We start from the raw sequence: 9,148 nt of genomic DNA on the forward strand, positions 1-9,148 counted from the left end.
CAACAAAGTTCACCCCAACCCCAAAAAGACATTCTTAATCGCGGAGAAGGTGACAAGAAGGAAGGCGGCAAAGAACCTAACAGACCTCTACCAAGAATATGGACTCCCCTCACCAAAACGCCTTCGCAAGTGTTAAGCACAGAGAATGTCCAGTTTAAAAACCCCAGGCCATTACTTCATAAGGGACCACCGAACAGTGGCAAATATTGTGAGTTTCACAAATCCACAGGGCACAACACCGATGCATGCCACCATTTAAAGGATGCGATCGAAAAAGATGTGAAATCAGGCAAGTTGGCTCACCTAGTAAAAAACCCAAGACCAGAGAATGAACAACCAGACGGAGCCTCAGCCAGTAAAAAATTCAAAAGAATCTATGTAGTTGAAGGAGGAAGGCAAGGGCAAAGATCGAGGAAGAGAAGCGCGCAAATCCAAGGGGATTGGCGCGAGCAACAAGTAATCTTTCCAAGAATCAGAGGAGGCCCGTCTATCAGTAGTCCTCTAGTCATCACTGCACACATCGCTCATTATGAGGTGTCAAGAGTCCTGGTGGACACCGGTAGAGAGTCAGACATCATGTATGAGCAATGTTTCAGGAAGTTGGATCCAGAAGACCAAGCAAGGCTCGAAGTTGTGAGTACACCAATCTCGGGTGTCTCAAACGAAATTATTCACCCCCTAGGTCAGATACAATTCGAACTAACTATGGGGGATGAGAAGCACAAGCGAGCTGAAATTGTCAACTTCCTGGTCTTGCCCACCACTTCATGCCATAGTATGATCTTGGGTAGAGGAACGATTGCCCAATTCAACGCCATACCGTCACCAGCGCATGGCGCGTTGGGGTTCCCAACACCAACAGGAGTAACATTTGTGTATCGAGATCATTTATGCGCAGTAACAAGTATACCTCGAGAAGGGAGAATGAAGCTTCCAGTGGCAAACAACGCGCCAGAGGAATGGATTCTCAACCCAAAATTCCCAGAACAAACAATCACAATCGGAGCTACGATATCAGATGACACAAGGGTGAGAATGAAAAGATTGCTCACAACGTATACGCCAGTCTTCGCGTGGCAACATTCTGATATGACTGGGGTTCCGCGAGACCTGGCGCAGCACTCTCTCAACACATTCAAGTCTGTAGAGCCAATTGCTCAAAAGAAAAGAGTCATGGGAGACGAGAAGGCAAAGGCCATGAATGAGCAAGTAGAAGATCTACTGCGCGCGAATATCATTCGCCCAATACGATACCAAACATGGGTAGCCAATCCTATGATGGTAAAGAAGAGCAATGGGTCATGGAGAATGTGCATTGATTTCAAGGACCTCAACAAAGCGTGTCCAAAAGATTATTACCCCCTCCCAAACATTGACGCGAAGGTGGACTCTGTGGCGCCATTTAAGCTCAAATGTTTCCTGGATGCCTATAAGGGCTATCACCAAATTCAAATGGCACCACAGGATGAAGACAAGACTGCTTTCAGAACTGACAAGGGTGTTTTCTGTTACACAAAAATGCCCTTTGGTTTGAAGAATGCAGGAGCCACTTACCAAAGACTCATGGATGCAATTTTCAACGAGCAGATTGGAAAAAACTTAGAAGTCTACGTGGATGATTTGGTGATTAAAAGCAGGGAGGAAAAACAAATGCTCAAAGACATCGAAGAAACCTTTCGGCGCCTAAAGGAAGTAAACATGAAGCTCAACCCGAGCAAATGCACATTCGGCGTGGAAGAAGGGAAATTTATCGGCGTAATGGTCACCATGGATGGTTTCAAGGTGAACCCAGAGAAGGTGGAGGCTATCCTCAGCATGCCCTCACCATCCACCATGAAGGAAGTTCAAAAGTTGAATGGTAGATTGGTATCAATTAACAGGTTCCTAGCAAACCATGCAAGCAAATCTACCCCATTCATTAACACATTGAGAAATTGCCTAAAGAAAAGCCAATTCAAATGGACGCCTGAGGCCGAGCACGCTTTCAGTGAGATAAAAAAATGTCTGATAAATCTGCCTGCGCTCACAGCTCCACTACCTGGTGAAACTTTAACGTTGTACTCGTCAGCAGGAGAGCGCGCCATTGGCGCAGTATTATTGGTGGATCGCAAGGGAATCCAAACACCAATTTATTATGTAAGTCGGGTGCTGATAGATCCTGAGACGCGCTACACTATCATAGAAAAGTTAGTTTTATCACTAACGCATGCGTCGCGCAAGCTTCACAGATATTTCAATGGTCATCCTATTGAAGTCCTGATTGATTACAACATCCAGCAAGTCTTGCGACGTCCCGCGCTCTCAGGAAGGCTGACAAAATGGGCGCTGGAATTAGGGGAGCACACGATCACCTATAAGCCTCGTCCAGCAATCAAGGGACAAGTCTTAGCTGATTTTATCGCAGAAATCCCTGAAGGAAAAGTCGAAGAGGCTCAGCGCGAAGTAGACCCTCCGCAAGCCAATAATGAAGAAAACGTTTGGAGATTATTCACTGATGGAGCTTCAAACAACGAAGGGTCCGGCGCAGGCCTCAAACTGGTGGATCCAGAAAATCATGAGTATACCTACGCAATCAGGTTGGATTTCAAGAGCACCAACAATGAAGCTGAGTATGAAGCCCTGCTGGCTGGTTTGTGCATCGCGCACAAGTTCGGAGTTAAAAAGCTAGAGGCTCATGTAGATTCATACCTGGTAGCAGCACAAGTCAATGGCCTTTATGATGCCAAGGAGAACACCATGCCTCTGTATCTAGAGCAGGCGAAGAAACTCACCGAACAATTTGACTTTTTCAGAATCATACACATTCCGCGCAGTGAAAATAAGTCTGCCGACGCGCTAAGCAAAATGGCATCAACCAGCTTCGATCATTTTGGCAAAGATGTCAGGGTGGAAGTAATGAGCAACCCGTCAGTGGGAGCGAAGTCTGTTCTTGTAATTCATACAACACCTTCATCATGGATAACTCCAATAATGGAATTCTTGAAGGAGGGAAAGGTACCAGACGATCGCGCACAGGCGAGGAAGATAAGACACAAGTCGCAGAACTACGAACTACTCGATGGTACGTTATATCGACGCTCTTATCTTGGACCACTCAGCAAGCTATGTGATCAGAGAGATACACGAAGGAATCTGTGGAATACATGCTGGCCCGCGCATGGTGGTCGCCAAGGCAATGAACGCAGGTTACTATTGGCCAGGCATGTACTTGGACGCGTTAAAAGAGATCCAAAAATGCAAAGCGTGTCAGAGCTATGCGCCAAATACCATGCGACCAAAGAACAGCTTGATTCCGGTGACCTCTGCATGGCCTTTCCACAAGTGGGCAATCGATATTGTGGGTCCCTTGCCGCAAGCGCCAGGGCGAGTAAAGTTTTTGGTAGTGGCAGTAGACTATTTCACAAAATGGGTTGAAGCCAAGCCACTGGCAAAAATCACAGCCGAGGCAATGAAGCAATTTATTTGGAGCCACATCGTATGCCGTTTTGGCTTGCCCATGAAAATCGTGAGCGACAATGGCAAACAATTCACTGACAGGAAGATATCCAGTTGGCTCAAGGAATTGCGCATCAACCAGGTCTTCACTTCAGTATACCACCCTCAAGGGAATGGCCAAGTGGAACGCGCGAACCAGAGCTTGCTGAATGGGCTGAAGAAAAGGTTGGAGGGAGAGTCCCATGCATGAGTCGAGGAGTTACCTAATGTCCTGTGGGCGTGTAACATCCTAAAATTTATAATGTTGAATAAAGAAAGTTATGTTAGTGATTTCGCGTTTTTAATTATTAATATCGGGTAGGAGCGGATCAGGGACTTGGATTAATTGAGATGGGTTAAATGAGAATGGGATTTAAGGGATATAAATATCCCCTAAACCCAAAAATATCTTCATTTACATCTATTCCTTCACACTTCCAAAACACACACACACCCCATACACAAGCCGACCGGCGACCGAGATCCGAGGAGAGAGAGAGAGAGGCCGAGAGCCGTAGAGAGAGAGACCAAGATCCGAGAGAGAAGAGAGAGCGGTTGGTTGTGATTAAGCAAGGAAACAAGATCCAACAAGCTCAAAAAGGTAAGATTCTTGAACTTTGAAGTTTAAAGATCCAAGCTTTTTAGTGTTAAGTGACCGGAAATGGTCGGGAAGCGTAGTGGGTGATATTGAACCATAGCGGGGGTGTTAAAATCGCTCGAAATGTTGGACAGAAACCAAACAGCAGGCTGTCTGGGAAACTTCGCCTTCATCTGGGCAACTTCGCCTTCAAGCGATGAACTTCGCCTGCAAGCTAAGTTCGCCTGATGAACTTCGCCTGCAAGCTAAGTTCGCCTGATGACAAGTTCGCCTGAGGTTTAAGTTCGCCTGATGACAAGTTCGCCTGAGGTTTAACTTCGCCTAAAGCTAAGTTCGCCTGAGGTTTAACTTCGCCTAAAGCTAAGTTCGCCTGAGGTTTAACTTCGCCTAAAGCCAAGTTCGTTTAGAAAATAAATTAAAAATCTAACGAGAAATGTGTTAAGACAGTTAATGGAAATAAAATTTTTCCAAGCTGACCTGGCAGCTCGACCCCAGCCAGGGGCTCTGCCCCTTGGACCCTGGTAGGGGCTGCCGCCCCTAGACCCCGCTGCCAGGGGCGCTGCCCCCGGACCCCCGTTCGTTGTGGGTCATATAAAGATAGAAATACATTATGAGAAGTGATAGTTAATTGATACGTATACTTGTTATACAGTCAGCCGTGCACAACTGAAGAAAGGAATTACGATTAACGGTGAACGTAACCGTGTTCAGGTGAGTTTCTAGCCCCATTCCTTGTTATGTTTTCGGGGCTGTGTGCATACTTGATGTGTTGTTAATACATTTATCCTAAGTGATAAGTGTATGCCCTATGTGATATATGTGTTATGTAAGAATGATTGCTTGATGGTACGTGAACGATCTTCGGATATTGCACGTACTGTCAGGTTGTAACGCTAGGTATAGGTAAGAATGTTATGTATGTTATGTATATGAGCATGGTAGTGATAATAGAAGAAAGAAATGATAATGTATGGTTGTATGGTTACGAAAAGGGTACCGAGCCCTAATAATACTTGAGGTATGATGTATGGTTGTATGGTAACGAAGTGGGAATCGAACCCTTCTAATATTCGAAAACTAGGGACCAGACCCTTATAATATCTGTGATGATAGGGACCAGACCCTTATAATATCTGTGATGTTAGGGAATCGAACCCTTCTAATATTCGAAAACTAGGGACCAGACCCTTATAATATCTGTGATGATAGGGACCAGACCCTTATAATATCTGTGATGTTAGGGAATCGAACCCTTCTAATATTCGAAAACAAGGGACCAGACCCTTATAATATCTGTGAGGTTATAGGGCGAAAGGCTCTTTAAAAAGTATGATTATGTATGTAAGGAAAGTATGAAGGTAAAAATGAACGTATGATTATGTATGTAAGGAAAGTATGAAGGTAAAAATGAACGTATGATTATGTATGTAAAGAAAGTAAGAAAGTAAAAATGAAGGTAAGAGCACTTAGGTGTATATGAAAGAAAGTTAAGAGATTAAGTATGAAATTTAAGAAGGTATTGTATGATTATGTGATTAACTAGAACTCACTCAGCGTAGCTGACTTTTAGTATGCACGCAGGTGAGTAGGATGAGGCAGCTCGCTTGAGGAGACACATGGCACTGAACAGGAGTCTGGCATCTGAAGACTTACGTTGTTTTAATTTTAATGTTTTAATGTGGAAGATAAGGGATGTTTTGGGACAAGTTGTGAAATATTGTAATGTTTTATGAAAGTTTTATTTTCCGCGTAAATGTTTTAATCAACTCTGATAGTTAGAACTGTGTTTATGAGTAAATCCAACACGAAAGTAGGGTTACCGGTAACGGGGCCTTACAAGTTGGTATCAGAGCATAAGTTCGAGAGATTTAAGCATCCTACATGCTTAGACTCGAACAGAGTATGGGATTTAAGTAAGAAAGGAAAGAAGATGCCAGTTCAAGAATGCCATGTGTCGCTCAAGCAAGATCAGTAAAGGTAAATGGTATGATTAAATGATATATGTTAATGGGAAAGAAAAGATATGTGAACGACAGGGATAGGAATAATTGATTGTTTGATTTAACAAACTGCTTAAGTAGAACCAGCACAAATGGACTCATAAAGGGAAGTGTATAGGACACGAAAAGTAACGTGATCAGCTAATCACAACTGGCCACTGTTATTACCTGTTAGCCTTGCTATCCTTGTACTAAATAGTTCCTTGAGTGATGATGTTTGTTCCCTTTTAGAATACGATGACTGGAGCTGGAGACATTGTTGGAGCTGGAGGTCGCACTGGACGACGTGGCAGGCCTCGTCGTGTCCGGCAACCTTCGGTTGAGACCGCTTCCAACACCGAAGTTGAAGGAAGCGCAGCGGGAAGAAGCCCGGGAAACAACGAGGAAGTTCAACTTAGCCCTGCAGTTCAAGCAGCCATTGTTCAAGCTGTGGTTGCTGCTGTGAAGAACCTGAATCCCGAAGGATCTGCTGGAAGCCGTGAACGAACTGCTGAAAGGGCGGGTGGTGATGGTAGAATGGATGGGGAAGGAGAAAGAAGGACCTCGAGTGAGGATAAGTCTGTGGAAGTCGATGACAGGAGAAGAGGCCAAGGTGGGTGCAGCTATAAGTCCTTCAAAGGATGCGACCAGCCGAAGCTGACTGGTTTAGGAGACGCGATCGCTACTCTTCAGTGGATAACCGCCATGGATAAGGTTATCCGCATTAGCGAGTGCCGTCCCGATCAAGCGGTAGGTTATGCTACCCAATCATTCGAGGATGAGGCTATGTATTGGTGGGAGAGTGTGGAGCAAAGAAAGACCCGAGAAGAGATCAAAGAGATGAGGTGGGAAGATCTGAAGGAGTTAGTAATGAAGAAGTTATGTGCTGACGCCGAGGTTGAAAAGGCGGAGATGAAGTTCCTGAACTTGAAAGCTGGGACAATGACACATCGTGAGTACACTACCGAGTTCAATCGAATGTCTAGGCTAGTACCCGATATGGTCAACACTGAGGCTAAGAGAATCAAGTGTTATGTGAGAGGATTACCCCAGAGAGTCCGCATGTTAGTCAGGACAAGTAAACCTACTACTTTCGATTCTGCTGTCGAACTCGCAGAAATGGTCTATGCAGACCTGACTGCGGATGATGTGGTGGTGGAAGACGAGAAGAAGGGGAAGAAATGGGCCGCTCCTGCTAAACGACCCGGTACTCAGTTATGGAACCCCAAAGATAAGAAGCAGAGAGTGTGGGAGAAGAGATCGTGTAAGACCTGCGGAAAGATGCATGGTGGTGAGTGCAAGTGGAGTAAAAGTCCTGGTGTTTGTCTCAAATGTGGGAAGGCCCACGGTGGGGAATGCCGGATGGGGTCTAATGTGTGTTACAAGTGTGGGAAGGTGGGGCATTATGCCAATGAGTGCAGTGCAAAGCCAGCATGTTACAAATGTGGCAAGCCAGGCCACATGGCGAGAGAGTGCACAGATGGTGAAGCTGGAGGTAGTGGAAGGAAGGATGCCGATCAAGCTAGGCCAAGAACTAGAGCCTACACGCTGACCCAAGAGCAAGCCAAGCAGATTCCGGATGTCGTCACAGGTACGTTTTTAGTGAACGGTGTTTCCGCTTCTGTGTTATTTGATTCGGGCGCAAACAAAAGTTTCGTAGCCACACCATTTAGTAAACTAGCTAAAATGAAATGTTGCCGAGTGTCTGAAACTTTTGCGGTGGAAACCGCCAGTGACACTTCGGTTAAAATAACAAAAGTGGTTAAGAATTGTAAGATAGAATTGGAAGGACATGAGTTCCCGATTACCTTGTACGTTATGACCTTGGGAGGGTTCGATGTGGTTTTGGGTATGGATTGGTTGTCTGAGTTTGAGGCTCAGATAGTATGTAAGAGTAGGATTATAAGGTTAAAGTCATTGGATGGTAGCGCGCTAGCGGTCTATGGTGATAAGGAAAGTTCTGGGCTTAATGTCATTTCGATGATGAAAGCCGAGGGTTTGCTAAGGCGAGGGTGTTGTGCCTACCTGGCGTATGTCGTCAACGCTACGGCCGAGACGAAAGAAATAAAAGATGTTCCTATTGTGCGCGACTACCCAGAAGTATTCCCAGAGGATCTTCCGGGGTTGCCACCATAGCGAGAGATAGAATTTCAGATAGATTTAATACCAGGAGCCCAACCTGTCGCGAAAGCGCCTTACCGTCTAGCACCGTCCGAGATGAAAGAATTGATGTCACAACTGCAAGAACTCGTCGACAAAGGTTTCATAAGACCGAGTGTTTCCCCGTGGGGCGCACCAGTTTTGTTCGTGAAGAAGAAGGATGGAAGTATGAGAATGTGCATAGATTATCGTGAGTTGAATAAGCTGACGGTAAAGAATAGATATCCGTTGCCAAGGATTGATGATCTGTTTGACCAACTGCAAGGTTCAAGTTGGTTCTCACGAATAGATCTCAGATCAGGCTACCATCAGCTGAAGGTGAAAGAGGCAGACATCCCTAAGACAGCGTTCCGAACGCGGTATGGACACTACGAGTTCCTCGTAATGTCATTCGGTCTAACCAATGCTCCTGCAGCATTTATGGACATGATGAATAGGGTGTGTCGACCGATGTTGGATAAGTCGGTTATCGTCTTCATCGATGATATATTGGTTTATTCAAAGAGCGAGTCTGAACATGCTGAGCATCTGAGAGAGGTACTGGAGACTCTGAAGAAAGAGAAGTTGTATGCCAAGTTTTCGAAGTGCGCGTTCTGGTTAAGAGAAGTGCAATTTTTAGGTCACGTGATTAATCCTGAAGGGATTACCGTGGACCCAGCTAAGATTGAAGCGATAACGAATTGGAAGACTCCGCAGAATCCGACTGATATACGAAGTTTCCTAGGGTTAGCTGGCTACTATAGGAGATTCATCGAAGGTTTCTCCAAGATAGCCGCACCGCTGACCGGTATGACCCGAAAGTCGATAGTATTCAGTTGGGGAAAGTTTCAGGAAGAAGCCTTTGAAGAATTGAAGAAGAGGCTCACGCAAGCTCCAATCCTTACTTTGCCCGATGGCGACGAGGATTTCGTTGTTTGTGCTGATGCCTCGCATCAAG

The sequence above is a fragment of the Bidens hawaiensis genome, unplaced genomic scaffold, assembly GCF_021521415.1.
Source record: "Bidens hawaiensis isolate Kalapana, Puna unplaced genomic scaffold, B.hawaiensis_p1.1 tig00025633_1, whole genome shotgun sequence".
Lineage (NCBI taxonomy): Eukaryota > Viridiplantae > Streptophyta > Magnoliopsida > Asterales > Asteraceae > Bidens > Bidens hawaiensis.